Source organism: Lissotriton vulgaris, chromosome 10 (assembly GCF_964263255.1).
Source record: "Lissotriton vulgaris chromosome 10, aLisVul1.2, whole genome shotgun sequence".
Classification (NCBI taxonomy): domain Eukaryota; kingdom Metazoa; phylum Chordata; class Amphibia; order Caudata; family Salamandridae; genus Lissotriton; species Lissotriton vulgaris.
Window position 1 is genome coordinate 106,043,635 of NC_141698.1, and position 15,531 is coordinate 106,059,165.

General features: G+C 45.9%; 1 protein-coding gene across 2 annotated transcripts in view; it reads right to left on the reverse strand.

Moving 5' to 3' along the window:
- SNX8 (sorting nexin 8) overlaps positions 1-15,531 on the reverse strand; it is a 167,309-nt gene that overhangs the window by 130,290 nt on the left and 21,488 nt on the right. The window contains exon 1 of one of the 2 annotated variants that reach the window (XM_086940616.1): positions 574-652. The exons of the other annotated variant lie outside the window; for it this stretch is intronic. The gene's annotated coding sequence lies outside the window, so the exon portion shown is untranslated. Of the gene's footprint in view, positions 1-573; positions 653-15,531 lie in introns of those variants that run through there. 2 annotated transcript variants of the gene reach the window in all.

Genomic DNA, 15,531 nt, shown 5'->3' on the forward strand with positions numbered 1-15,531 from the left:
ATGGTAGGATGAAAGAATGAATGGATAGATTGATGGAAGAGACAAGAGATATCTTCTGGGGAGGGTCGTGATGAGTTGCGTTATTTGCTAGGTGCCATAAGAGCTTTGGGGCGACATGGGGGTATTTATTTTCAGTTTCTTACTACTTGCCTGCTAAAAAATATACAGTATTGTGCCTAACGGCAATTAACAGCATAACATTAGGAAGGTGCAACTACTGCAAAAAAAGGAAATGTTAACATATTATCGCATTTCTCTTTCATTTTGTGTAATGAGTTTACCTGCTTTGTTTATATAAACACATTTCTCATGTGTTTTGTTGTGTGCTACAATATAGAAGTTGTTAAGTGTCATCATGTCTTGCCCTTAGCCCCGCCCATAGCCCCGACTCCCCCAATACACTTCTAGCTCATTTTAATGAGTACCTACACTTATTTTTTCCCATTCAAAGCACAGATTACAACACTATATAAATCTCGGCCAATATAACTTTTTAGTATTGTAAAAATGGCAGTCTATTATGATTCTCCAACATGGTCTGCACATAATAAACTGTTCAAATGTTCTACTTACGTGAACAGGGTGCTCCTCAAACTAATGTATTAGCGCCAGGGTCACGTTTGATCAGACTGTGGTCGGTCGTGGTCCAATCATGACCTGAAACCCAACGGCAACTGCACGCGACAGATCACTTTTCTTCTGGAAACCGATAAATTATTCAGTTCTAGGGTTCAAGGCATGTCCGGGTTATCAAGTGCGCAGGAGGCATATTTTGATTTGAGCGCTTAACGAAAAAAAGTTTACTTTCAGACACTTTAGGCGTTATTAATGGGGCTTACTAGGAGGAGAACTTAGGCACAGCAGTGTCAACGACGAAGGCGGCTCGAATGCTGGACGAATACATTAAATCCGACTCAAAGAATCTTCCAGACTATGGAAGCTTGCACAATCCAAAATACACAGAAAGCTTGGAATCCCGTAGAAAGAAGGCAGGTTTTTTTTTTCTTCTGCGAAATAGTGCGAAGGAAAAACGGAGGCGTTTAATGCATCAGCAGTCACGAATCCGAGTAAACCGAGACACTGCCCTCAAAAGTTAAAACAGTAACTTGTTATTCAGAAAGGACTCTAACCCTTCCTTCGCTGTCCCCGAGGGGTCAAAGGCGGACCATGGCTGGAAAAAAACAAAAACACTTGCTCTCAGTAGAATACTAAACAGGGATGTTAAGAATGTGCATTTACATTTATTAACTGTAAAAATTCCCACTGCTTTAAAAATCCTGAAGTTTAATGCATTCCCTCCCTTCACGTGTACCCCGAAGGAATTATTTAAAAGCATGAAGTCTTGAACCAAACAGTAGTTCCTTCCAACAAAAAAAATACCGAGGCTTTAACTCTCTAAACCCTTTTGCTGTTTAGGCGCCCAAACCATTAAAACACACAGCATAAAGCTAGATGACAGGTACAGTTTAGCGGAAGACTGTACTTAGAATCACGCACATTTTAGAGCTAAAGAAGGCAACATAAGTTTAATGATAACTATAAAACACAGTGTTGAGGCACCCTATTCAGCAGTCACAAGGAGTCATCTAAAGATTGCAAGGTAATATCTTTATTGTAGCTATTTGTCAATACAGGAAGGACTGTAATTAGGGCATGTTTTTATTATGTGTCATATGCAGGCGCGCAACGCCAATTGGGCTCAAAGAGCTTCACCCCCCCACCCCACCCAGTCATGTGTGTCAGCCCAGGCTGAGACAGCTTCCAGGGCACACACACAGCCGCCCCAAGTACTTCACAGGTCTTTAACCGCATCGCTGCTGCGGTTATTTTTGCGCTGTGCGGCTGTTTTCAAATAACTGCGTTACATGACGAGCTCAGCTCGTCATCCGCACACGTCACCCGTGGCTGATGACGAGCTGAGCTCGTCATCAGCATCGAAGGGGTTAAAACACCATTTGCTTGTAAATAAGGCTTTGTTGTTTTCTCACCCCTTCTTAGAGCCCCTGTCTCTCCACTCTGCCAATTGCTGGAAGAATTCACCCCACCCCCTCGAAATTTGGCTCTAGTTGCGCCTCTGGTTATATGGCACATCGTGATGACGACACGGCATGGCACAGGGTTGTAGTTTGGGTGGGAGGAGGGGTGTCTGGGTTGCTATACCCCCCCTAAAAAATGTATTTTGTTTTAAATAGTTGGGAAAAAAAGAGATATCAGTCGGGTCTGGTGAGTAGCAGCGGCCCCTTCATCAGGGAGGAGGAGTGTCGCCCGCCTGCTGCCAGCGTCTCAAAGATGAAAAATAAAATGATGATAAAATTATTTTATTACCGTTTTACATTCCCCTTTCCATAGGACCAGCCGTGTTTGGGGGCGGGGCCACTGCTGCTGACTGGCAGCAGGCGAGTGGTGATCACTCCATCAGTTAAGAGTGCGCATGCCATTTTGTCCGGCTGTCTTGCGATGGCCAGCCTGACATGCACACTTTAAAACCACTCCACACTGCTTTTTAACATTGCTGTGTGGAGAGCAAGCACAGGCTCCAACTGCCTGTGGGAGCGTTTAGGCAGCCTGAGAAAAGCCAATCCTGGCACTGCTCTCATGCTACTTAACTCCTGGAGTGCAGCGTCTGGATTGGTGAGGAGAATTCAACTGCTGCAGTCAGGTCGCCGCCGAGGGACTCAAGCACGAGGACCAGAGGAGGCGAGCCAGCAGAGTAGGTGTTTCTATCTTCCTCGTATCTCCGACTCTCTCTCTCTATTTCCCCCCTTCATCTATTCGTCTCATATTCCTTCTAAATGTCCCCCTCTCAGCTTCTCTACCCCAATCTATCTCCCTTCTGTTTCTCTCTTTCCGGCTGCATGTCTAGACTTCTCTGTCTTTCCTCCATCGCTCTTTCTGGTAACACGCTGCATGAATTTATTTTAGGGAGTGGCCAGTGTTTTTTGACATGGCAGCACATTAGGACAGCTAGACGCGCTCAGAAGCAGCTTGGATTCAACAATTAATTACAAAACATACATGTAAAAGAAGGCAACTGTGTCAGCCAAGAAACATCTCTCAAAGATGAATCACAGACGTGGTCTTAAAAAAATTGAAGTCTGGGACGTAGCTGCCAAGGTTTCAGATTTTCAGTGTAATTAAGAGTGACATTTAGTATTACATATGTTTATTGAAGATACCTCATAGAAAAACAAGTAACAGTGGCACATGAAGGAGCAGATGAACTGTCCGAGGACAGATCCACCAAGCAGTGATAAGGAAGACACAATTCACAGGGTTCGGCATGGGCAAACAATCTTATACACAGCAAGCCGCCTACAACCCAAGCAGGGCCGGCCGCGTCATCAAAAGAGTATGGATGAATAACATCTCCGGGCCAACACCACGCCAACATTTAAACGACTAGGAGTGTCGTATTGTCACGAGCAAAATCAAGTAATGAAGAAGAGAGAAACATATAAAATATCAGAAATTGCAGCATGTCGGTTAAGCTGCCACATACTAGACCATAGTGTGAGACTGCGCAGCGTGCCCACTAATGGCCACCCAGTGAACGCTGCATGTGAATAAAGTGGACAATATGCATGATGTGGGCAATTTAATTAAATGTAGATCAGGAGTGGTGGTGGGGCATTAGTAGAAGTGTCAGTGAGGCTGAGCACATTTTGGAAGCACCTGCATAGCTGCCAAGGTTTCAGATTGATATGCGTGACATCTGAATTAATTATCCTCTGCCTGTGTTCCGCGTCACCATGCCCCCCACCTCCCATTGGCAAAATGACTAACTGGTCTCTGTAGCCAGTACTTTCAAGTACCCTGTACCCTTGGGACCGGTAAGGACTTGGATGTTGGCAGTTTCCCGCTGTCGGTTTCCCTTCATCTGGGACCTGGCTGAGGAGGCTTGCCTGGTGTTGACCCATTGTGCTCACCTGAAATGCCAGTTAGCGGACAGGACATATCCCACACCGTGAGTAGGAGCAGTCTGCTGGCCTTGTGAGAAAGTGGAGTTGCCTCAGTAACAGGGCGTTTCCCCGGTGGGCCGCCAGGTTGGGGGCCAGTTTTGGCTCCCCAGAAAGGGGGGGGGGTTGTTACAGGGGGACGGAATTATCGGCCCCTGTAACAAAATTGGCAAAAAACGGCCTTCGCAAACAGCTCAGTTGCACCCCCTCACCCCAGGGGGGCTGGCCGAGCAGTTTGCCAGGGCTGGTTTCAGTTCCCATTCCGGCCCTGCGTCCCTTGGTGGGAGAAAGTGGGGCAACAGCTACATAAGGAAAAGGGGAAATCTGCAAATAAGTATTCTGTTTAACTCCAAAGACAGTCAATCCAGAGGGCACCGTACAGGAGGCTAATAGTTCATGTTAAGGCAACAAGTAGTGAAGTACCACTCCACACCTCACGTTTTAGAGGGTACAGACAGCAGATAAGCCTTAAAAAGACAGACAGTGAATGTTAGAGTGGTTGGCAGTGTACCCTTCAGGTCAGTACTGTACCACTGGTGTAATGCAAAATGATAGTGTCCCATGGAAAGTATGTTAAGGGGACCCTATAATTCCCCCATTCCCAGAAGTAAGTGGACAACACTAAGAAAGCCTCAGGTTTAAGGATAACTTAGTTCTGTTTTGCTCTCAGTGTCTCAGTCCCTCTGCTTTAGTAGCTATGGGGTTGTGGTGTACTATCTGAGCCCCCCTGTTTTAGTGCCAGCAGGGCTGCGATGCGCTGGTAGTATCTAGGCCTCTCTGTTTTAGTTACAGTGGGTTGTGATATGCTGTTAATGTTAGTGACAGCGGGGGTTGAGCCGCTGTTAGTGTCTACTCCCCTCTGTTTTAGGGACAATGGCTGTAATCTGCTGTCAGTGTCTGAGTCCCTCTGTTTAGTGACAGTGGGGCTTTGATGTGCTGTCAGTCTCTGAGACCCTCTGTTTTATTTACAGCGCAGTTGTGGTGTGCTGTTAGTGAATGAGTATAGGGACCTTAAGTCACCTGTGTGGCGCAGTCCACGCTGTGCGATGATGAGCCACATGGACAGAGAGTTCAGTGGTACTGGAGTGATAGCACTACAGGAAGAGATGTCAAACCGAGGGTGTGCAGCGTTCAGCTGCATTGAAGGAAGTAAATATCAACATTTTTAACATTTAATTAGAACTTAAAAACAGATCTACAGTGATAGAGAGTTCCTTTTTCAGCACGAACAACAGAATAACCTACGGATACCCTAACCGGGTTGGAACTATCACCGGTTTAGTGGAAATACACTACTCGCCTTTATTAGAAGGAAGCCCTGAAGAGTCAAAGTTTAATATACTTTGACGAAACACGTGTCGGCTGGCGCTGTGGAGCACAAGTATTAAAAAAGAATTATCAACTACAAGACGTCAACTATACCTTATTTTTCCGGATAAATGCACTAATGGACTTATTATATGTGTAAACCAACTGTGTGTGCACAGCCATGCAGGCAGCACATTTTCACACAGCAACCATTTGGAAGGACTGGCAAACCTCAAATATGCTCTATGCACGCCCACCCATGCATCAAGCAGGTGTACAAATAAATAAAGACAGGAAGAGAATGTGGCGTTAGGGCTAGAGATGCCTGCTTTATCAAGTCCGAATCTCGGCGTCGCTCAACATTCTGTGATTCTGGGCAAATCATTCAATCTCCCCGTGCTTCAACTAATAATAATAAAAAACGTGAACTCTAGTCATGTAAAACGATCCATTACGTTTGGAGTCGAGTTCGCGCTATATAAAAATTGCACACAAAAAAAAAACTGACCTGACTGTGAGCAGTTCAAACAGGAAAGATCTCAACCGGCAGATAAAACTAACCGGATGAAACACCATCTGCAATTCTGGCGGCAATGAGATAAGATATTCAAATCTACCAGGGCATGTTAATAAATAATACAATAAAGTACAGCAGATGTGGACAGCAACAACCAGATGCTGGGCCCTGCTTGAGCCCTGTAATCGCAAATTTACTTCAGCAACGATTTGTTTTCCAAATACACTTCTAGGAAAACTGCACCCGACATTGCACTCAGGTCTAAACTTTCCACTCTACAGAAAGGAGTTGTACTTTCATGGCAGGTCCACGGCTTTTGAAAAAATCTCCCTCCCTCAATTAAGAACACAACCAGTTACAATGGTGTATAAATCATACTAGAAATTAAGATTTCACTATTATTTAAGGCAGAGGGGACTAGTCTAAAATAGGTATTCACCATTATTACTGTAAGAGGAAAGTCACCAGGAGAGGAAATCCTGGATGATACTCGTACACAGTATGTAGTTACATACTTTTGGCTTTGTTTACTACTAGTTAATAGTTATGGGTGCCGGGTCTGGGAGGGAGGGGTGGGGGCGGGGGGTACTTGTTTCAGAGAGTCCGCGATTTAAGGGAACATGGCAGAGCAAGTCCTACAAAGGTGACAAATCTAAAGTCCTACAAAGGTGACAAATCTAAAGTCCTACAAAGGTGACAAATCCAGCAAACGTCCTTGTTACTCATAACTAAGTCCATCTCAGATCTACCAATCATGAAGAATATTGGTATCCAGCAAATGAGGATCAATGGACCCTCAAAACGACTGCCAGTCATATGCATTCTATGGAAATCAAGGAGAGGCATTCTTAGTCCAGGTGACACGCCTACTGATAAAAGATATGCACGGTTTTAGAAAGCTATCCAAGAGACGAGGGGAGCAATCATTATCTTGGATTTCCCTGAGAGATGTGGGCCAAGTAAGCACAGATGTTGCAGGTAGATCAAGAATACCAAAATTCAATCTGAGCACAGATACATCATTAGAAGGGAATTTGACAAACCAGAAAAGTGTGATTATGCCTGAAACTCCAGGCATATTTGAAATAAGTCCTAGAAGCAATAGATCTTATGTTCCATACAAACGTACCCAGATTTCCTACAAACACATTTCTGGGTCTGCCTAACGCGCTCATCTTTCCCAGTTTTCTTACTACAGGGAAAACAATGGCTCTGTGCTCTGCAAAAAAGGCTGTCACAATCCCTAGAGGTAAAACACAGCCACCGATAATGGGATACACTGGAAATTGATTAATTATCCCTTGCGATTTTTGGGGTCTGTGCAAAATTAAAAAAACGACAGGCACCTTTCATGGATTTTCTACCCACGCAATTCAAGAAGCTCCTCTGTCCTAGGTTCCTTAGGGCCCCATGCATCAAACTAAAAACCGGTCGCAAAGGGGCAGATTCCCAGAATATGCCCCTTTGCGACCGGTATTTTTGCATTTGGGATGCATCATCCAAAAATGCAAAAATTGCAAATTGCGATTGCATTTAAGGAATCGCAAATTGCGATGCCTTGAATCAATGCAAGATGCCATTTAAAATAGCAACTTCGCTATAAGGGTCCGCTTCTTACCAGAAAATTATAGCTGATGGTAATTGGCGAAAACGTAGAAAAATGCACTAAATAACGGGAGCATGGGGTGCCCAGAAGGACGAGAGCACTAGGCCGAAAAAGAAAGAGAGTACGGGGTAGAAAAAGGACAAGGGCACAAGCAGGTCGAAAAAGGACAGGAGCACAGAGGGGGACAAAAAGGGTGAGAGCACAGAAGGTGGTGAGAGCACAGAGGTGGCCGAAAAAGGGCAAGAGCACAGGTGGGCCGAAAAAGGACGAGTGCACGGGGGGGGGGTCAAGGACGAGAGCACAGGGGGGCCGAAAAAGGACGAGAGCATAGGAGGGCCAAAAAAGGGCGAGAACATAGGTGGGCCAAAAAAGGACGAGGGCACAGGGGGGCCGAAAAAGTACAAGGGCGCAGGGGGGCCGAAAAATGACGAGGGTCCAGGGGGGGCCGAAAAATGACGAGGGTCCAAGGGGGCCGAAAAAGGACAAGGGCCCAGGGGGGCCAAAAAAGGACGAGGGCACAGGGGAGGGGTAGGAGAGCATAGAGGGGTCGAAAAAGGATGAGAGCGTAGGGGGGCCGAAAAAGGACGAGAGCACAGGGGGGCCGAAAAAGGACGAGGGCACAGGGGCTGAAAAAGGACGAGGGCACAGGGGGGCCGAAAAAAGAAGAGGGCACAGGAGGGTCGAAAAAGGACGAGAGCGTAGGGGGGGCCGAAAAAGGACGAGAGCACAGGGGGGCGAAAAAGGACGAGAGCACAGGGGGCCAAAAAAGGACAAGGGCACGGGGGGCTGAAAAAGGTTGAGAGCACAGGGGTTCCCAAAAGGACGAGAACACATTAGATTTTGCCTATGTGATTAATAATAACCTGTTTTTTGTTGTAAGTCATTTTTGTGCCTTTTAGGGAAGCAGGCAGAGTAGTCACTGGGAAGGTAGTCGACAAGGAGCTGTTTTATACCTATTCTAAGGGGTAAATGGGAGCATTAAAGCAAGAAGCAGGAGCGGATGCATTAGTTGGTCACCCCAGGTACATGTCTGAGCCCCTGTGCTGCCAGGAGCCGGTGTATTGATATGTCCCCCCGTGTGCATGTCTGAGCCCCCGGTGGCACGCCTGAGACCCCGGTGGCACGCCTGAGACCCCGGTGGCACGCCTGGCAGATCATGTTGAGAGACGCAGGATGAGTGCTCCAAGTCAAAGGGAGAACGCTTTGAGATAGGTTAAGTAGCATGAGAGAGTGGATGAGTGTCATTGGACTTATTGTGAAAGGTGCAATGCAAATGAGAGCTGTGAGACAGGGAGTGATATTCATGGGACAAGTAGGCGCATTTGACAAATAACAATACCCTAAAATAAAGATCATGTGTTGTGTGATGCCAGGAAATAAGACATTGGGTGCTAGTGCTGTGAAATAGGGGATGCGAGTTTTGGGGTGAATCCAATAAAAAAAAGACACTGTCTGATAGAGGAACAGTTCTGGGAGACTGAATGAATGATGTGAGATAGTGGGCACGTGTTATGAGACCAGGGAGGAGTTTGTGAGCCAGGAGGTCAATAAACATAAATGCATGTTCAGCATAAAGAGGAATACATAATGAAAAGGAACAAGCAGTGAGAAAATTCACTAGGGGTGAGATCAGGAAAGTCTCATTAGATAGGGTAGGAGTGTCAGGACACAATGAGCGAGTGCCTTGAGACAAGAGTTGATTCTTATGGGACAAAGGTAAATGCTCTTATACATCACTCTGCACAAAGTAGAGAGAAGTACACTTCCATGACAGTGTGAAATCCAATCCATGCTACCAAAAGGAGGGTATTAGAAAATCAAAGCATACTATTGTAGAGGTCCTTCTTGCCCCTAAACTTCTACTCACTTGCAGTGTGGTTTATAGGGATGCTCACTCATCCTGCATCTGTACCTGAAGCCGCAAGAAGACAGCACCAAAGACAGCGAAGAAGCATTTTAGGTTATTACAGGCAGCACAGAACTTGCTAAGACAAGCTGGTAATTGATTTAAGCAACTTTCATGCAGCTGTAATAGTGATTGCTGTCTTCATTAGCCCAGGCCCACAGCATATCCGCTGACAATTGGCATGCATTTAATTATTGCATTATTCCTCGGAAGGGGGCCGGAGGTGTGATGTAAGTCTTGGTTTCGGGTACTTGGTGAGTCGTTCACCCCCCGGGCGGGTCTGGGCGCGCTGGACGCGCATGCCTAGCTGCAGCCAGGAGTGGCCAGGGGCTGCCGAAAGGGAAGAAGGCGGCCGGCCGGCCGGGGTGGCCAAACATGGAGTCTGACGGTCAAGTGCACGGGTGCAGGCACGCGGTCTGGAGATCGTCTCAGGTCCGGTGTCGAGGTGTCATGTACAGTACTGGGTGGACGGGAATCAGTTCCATCTGTAGTTCTGAGGTTGCGGGGATCAGAGAGGACCACGCCACGAGGCCGGGTCCAACAGTGGGAGTAATAAGATGCGCGTGAAGCACTCCCTTCCCATACTGAATGGCCCAGTAAGGAATGGAAATCGAGCCGGCAGCAGTTCTTCCAATGAAGTCCCTTTACAGATGTGAGAGTCAGTAGGAAAACAAGCCAACCCTGGCACACCAATAACGCTCACACCGCCGATAGCCTAGACAGGCTGCACCACTGGCCACTAATAGAGCTACTTCTGTAGTGGCTTGCAATGTTCAGATGCACCGTTTATCAGTCAGCCAAGAGATACAGTGGCTTGGATATATAGGATGAGATACATTTACTGCTGGGTGGCCCACAGCCATGAAAAGCTGTTTGGTGCCATTTAAATGCAGAGAAGGTGTAGTGACCACACGTAGAGTGGTTTCCTTTCTTTAATCTTCTTTATTCGCAAGTCCTACATTAACATCCAGTAACTTCCAGCTCCGGCCCATTTTTCAAATGCCTTTCTCTAGAACCCTCAATGCTTTCCATTTCCTATTCAAACCCTACAAGGTTCCAAGGCAGTGCATCTCCACAAAAGGCCAGAGGCTGTTAAAATACAGAACATGCTGCATCCGACTAGAAAGCCTTGCAGGTACTAGGCTCTTCTCCCACCTGACTCTGCTCTCATACAAAAGTGCAGTAACACTTGGCATGCACCTAGAGTGAGAAGCAATCTGCCATTCATGCATTATATTGTGTGTCTCTACTTTTGTAAACAACAACAGAGTACTGTACACTGTTGTAGAATGAATATTCCTCCGCCGGTCACTTCGCCCTTCTTCTCAATTCGGTGTCAGAAGTAATGGGAAAATGCTGGCACTCAAGGGACACTCTGTTCACCCCATGCTGTTCACTGGGCCAAAAAGAAAGTGTGTCACACTGCCACTGCCAATAAGCCAATGGCGAAATTGGATTGACCCACTGCCCTATTGTTTGTATGCTGCTCTGTGGGTTGAACCACGATGAGACTGATGCTCTCACTGGCCAATACATTATGTGAGCTGATGTATAGGCCATTTTGTGTAAATACTATTAAGTATTTTTTTTAAATTGTGAAAACAGGCACTAGTAAGAAGCTAAAGCTATCGCTAGGCCAGACCTAAAAGGGTAACCCATTTAGGAGGGGCATTAACCTACATACAGCAAATGGGGTGTATTGCAATGTGGCAGATTAGTGTAATTTGGGGAATTATGCGTAACAAGCGTATTTCAAAATTCCCAAAATAACGCTACTGTTATTAAAATTTCAAACAGGCCTACATGAGAGCAGGAGAGGGATATATAAAATCATGACGAGGGAGATACAATGGCACTGGAAAAAAGAAATATTGATTCTGAATAGACTATTGCCATTGATTAACATTATTTATTTATATATTGCCCTAACCTTTCCAGAGAAAGGGACAGCAGGTTACGCAATCTGTATAGCCAATATATTAAATTAAGGCTGTTGGATGTTAATATTGTGGAAGATATTTCATTTATTAGTCTTTATCTTGTGTCTGTGATGCTATTTTAAAGAATGACAACTTTAAACGATGTTGATTACAAACATGTTTTAGCAAATCTAGTAGGTTTGACTAAAGCAAGTGTGCAGTGTTTTATTGTTTGCTTTTTGAAAACCTATGTAATATGCACAAAACTTTAGCAAACTTAAAAATAAAGAAGTGAACCGGAAGCACAGGGACACCTGCCCTGTCATGGAAGTAGAGTCAGTTTCAAGCAGCTGTGCATTCGTGAAGAGGCACAAATGCACTAAGTGCAAGACAGCAAATGGATAAGTCGACTGAGGTACTGCCCCATGGTGAACACTGTAGTGGGTCGAAGCAAAATGTGGATGGCACCTGAACAGACCAGTGGATAGAGAGGGCTGACTGAACACCCCATATGTACAGGTCTGTGCATTGTATTATACTTTTTTGGGGAAATATGAAGCTTGCGAAGCAGCTAACAGTATTAGCACGCCAGACCTAAAAAGTGGACGAAAAAGAGGGAGAGAAAATGTAGGATAGTAGGATCTGCTTCTTATAGTTACCCCCACTTTTTGCTGATGTTTCACTGTTTTTGACTTAGACTGGCTGGGATCCTGCTATCCAGGACCCCAGCATAGCTGCTTTCTCTTCTAAATGGAATGCATGTACTTTAGGTACACTCCAGATTGGATTCTAGGGTACCCTTATAAATCCCTAGTATATGGTATACTATGTACCGAGGGCATAGGTACCCCAGAGGCTTCCCTGGGGCTGCAGCATGTATTATGCCACCCCTGGGAGACAATTCAAAATGACACAACATGTCTGCTACTGCAGCCTGTGTACAGTGGTGGATGCACCCCTTACTTAGATATAGGTTCACTAGATCTACCTTATATCACTGCACATATAAACCTATCAGTCACCCCTATGGCAGGCCTTATCATTCCTGAAGGCAGGGTGCTGGGTTTTGTGTGAGAGGGTGCCCATGCATGAGCATAGCCCCTCTGCAGCCTTTGGAATCTATTCTCCGGGGTTGTTCTGTGATGCAGCAACCATATACTCTTAAGTGCATTATAAGCTCACGGTAAATGCTAACCTTAAAACGGCTGCAAGGAAACATGTTGTGTTTGGTGTCAAACACCTTGGAATCATACCTCCCGCCAGTTGATTCCACCCTCCTAGAGGGAGCAATACGACAACATCAGTACACCCGGTACCAGCTTTCTCAACCCTGGTATCACAAGATGGATACTGCCAGCCACAGACACGAGTCTGCCCTCCTGCTGCTGGAAGAAACTCCGGCAGGGGAAGGCTTGACAATAGGTTTCCTGTCACAGGGAGGTGTAACCCCCTCCCAGACAAGCTTTAGTGTATTGGGGCTGGGTGGGTGCACACTCAGAGTGCTTTCATGTCTGTACTGAGGGCACGTTTGGTGTCCCTGTGCATAGTCCAGCTCAAACCGGCTGCAGGAGCCATTTGCTCCTGCTCTGGTGTGAAACTGGACAAAGGACATGGGTGTAGCCATCCCTCTATCTTGACCCTCCCATAGGTGGGTCCCGAGAGCTTGTCCCACCCCTTTCTTCGGTATAAAGTAGCATCCCCTGACTACAGGACTTTAGGTTTTACCTGGACTAAACTCTGCTACAGAAACCAAGTACTTCGACAAGCTGCACGACGCTGGACGACTGAAGAATCTCCCTTGGAGTAAAGGAGTTACTCCCCTGCTAAGCAGGCACAAAGACGCATCTGACCGGTTTGCATCTATGAAGCTCGTGAAGACTCAGAAGATTTCTGCAACACAGTAGGTGGGTTCCCATGGTCCCTGAGGTTGATCTGCGCTCTCAGCTATTCTGAGGCCCGTATCCCTCGTGGGGACCGTGCAACCCGAACCCCTGCGCACCATGTACATTTGCAGCAGCATATGCTTTCCGGCGACCCCTAAGGCGGTGCTTTAGGCTACTTGTAGTCCTGACCCGAGTAGTGTTTCCACCGAAGATTTCGGCCTACACTTCATGAGTGTTCTGTGGGCTGGTATTTTGTGATCCCTCTCGAGGTCCCTTCGCGATCCCTGGTTCGTAGGCCTGTGGTTCCCTGTGAAGGTAACTTTGAATTTCCGTGGGCTTTCCTGGTCACTCCAGATGTGCCCTGACTCTCCATTGCTTGAAGAGTCCCCAGGACCTTGCTGGTCCTCATCGAGGATGATTTCCTCTGACCCTGTGGGTTGCAGTTGCCAATGCTTGTTGGTCTTTCATTCGGACACTGACTCCCTAGCACTCGACATCCTTTGTGGGACAGCTCACCTCTGGACTTTGGTCGTCCTCGACGTCTCCTGGTCCCCATTGCTGCAGAGCCAAGCATCGCGTCAACTCACCTGAAGCACCCGATATCGGTGGGCATTCGTCTACCGAGCCCCTGGTCACTCTGAAGTGACCCAGACTCTGTCCCCTCTGCTTTCAGGTTCTTCTCATCTCTGATCCAGGTTTGAATCACACCGAACACTTTTCATCTTCACGGCAGCAGCACTTTTCAGCATCACGCCATTGAAAATGACGAAGATTCCCTACATCACATGGCACCTATGCACCCAGCTTCCCTGGGTTAGGTGACACTAGTGCTCCAGTACTCACAAGGATGCTGGCCTTAGAACCTTCTATGTTTGAAATGAAAGGGTTTGCTCAAAGTCCTCTCTGAAGTGTCCTTAATCTTTAAAATTCCAACGCGACTTTCCCACAGAGTTGTACGGAGCTCATGCCTGTGTTCTCACACTGCACACGTCCTCCGTGGGTCCCCTGTGTCACTACCGTGGGTGGTTCCTTGGGGTCCCAGTGACTCTACGTGCTCTGGGCACCGTGTCTAGTCAAGTCATGGTTATTATACCACTTTCTTAGTATATGGTTTAGTCTCCTCCTTGAGCCCGCTGTGTATTGTGCTACTTACCGTTGTTCTAGTGATTTAATATTGTGTGCTTTGTTCTCTAATCTCATAAAGAGGTTATTAGAGAGTTTTTAGTAATAAATACATATATTTTATATATTCTTTGTGTGGTTCTCCTTTCATTTGGTCATTCAGGAGGTTATAATCTGGTAAACCAAGCTGCTTTAAATTCCTGCGAGACTTAGCCTGAAGGCTGCTCTCCATAGCTACCACTAGGATAGCTTTCAATAAAGGTTGTCTTTAACCTAATCATCAATAAGGGTTGTTTGGACTGGTACAAGGTGCCCACTATAATTAGTGGTCAGCATATACCAGGCCAACTTCTCACAGAGAAGAAGACAAAGAAGGAAAGCATTACACACATTACGACTTTAAAAATTTCTCTAAAACTTTCACATTGAGAAAAGGCAAAATAAACATACAGATCAAAAGAAAACCATCAAGTCATCCTAACTTGCAATTTTTTATTCTCTTTCATCATCTCAATGAAAAATATAGAATTATGTTATGCTATAATGCGTTTTATTCTACCATATTCAAATTCTCTCTGTGAAGGAGAGACATGTGGGGCACAAAATTAGAACTGAAATGTAAGGCATCAAATCAGCAACAGTTGACTGTTATTTGGTAGGGATTCAACCAAAACAATATTACAAATTTCTCAAACAAAGAACACGTATTCGGGAAACAAAGCCATTTACTCCTGAGGCATTTTCAGCATCACACCATCAACTACAACTCCTCTCCAAACCAACCCTTCTCTTTTAACACCTCCATCTCTATCCAAATCCCCTCTCCTGCCCTATAACCCTCTAGCTCCACTAGGTCAACATCTCCACATCTCATCCTCTCACATCTCGATCAAACTCACATTTCTTCACTGTTTCATTCCCAACAATACTCTTATCCTTAATCCCCCTGCGACTCTACATTCTAAACTATTCTTTCAACTACATCTCTCTCCTCCATAATCTGTTTTTATATCCCTCTAGAAATCTCAAAGGCACCTTAATGTTTTTCTTCCACCTTCACTTACAAATGCCACCACCTGTAATTGGCGGTAAAAGATGTAGACCTGGAGCACCTACTGACCCTACTACGTGACCCACCCCCTAATCTTTCAATTCCTTCAAGAACTTCACCCGCTATAGTCTAATGCCCACCTATGAACTGTGCCCTCCAACTTCACGTTTTAATGAGCTTTCTACCCACTTTATCTGAGCACTCCTATTGCCATCCTCGTCCAACCAAACCCAATGGAGTCACTATTGTGCCTACTGAAGCAA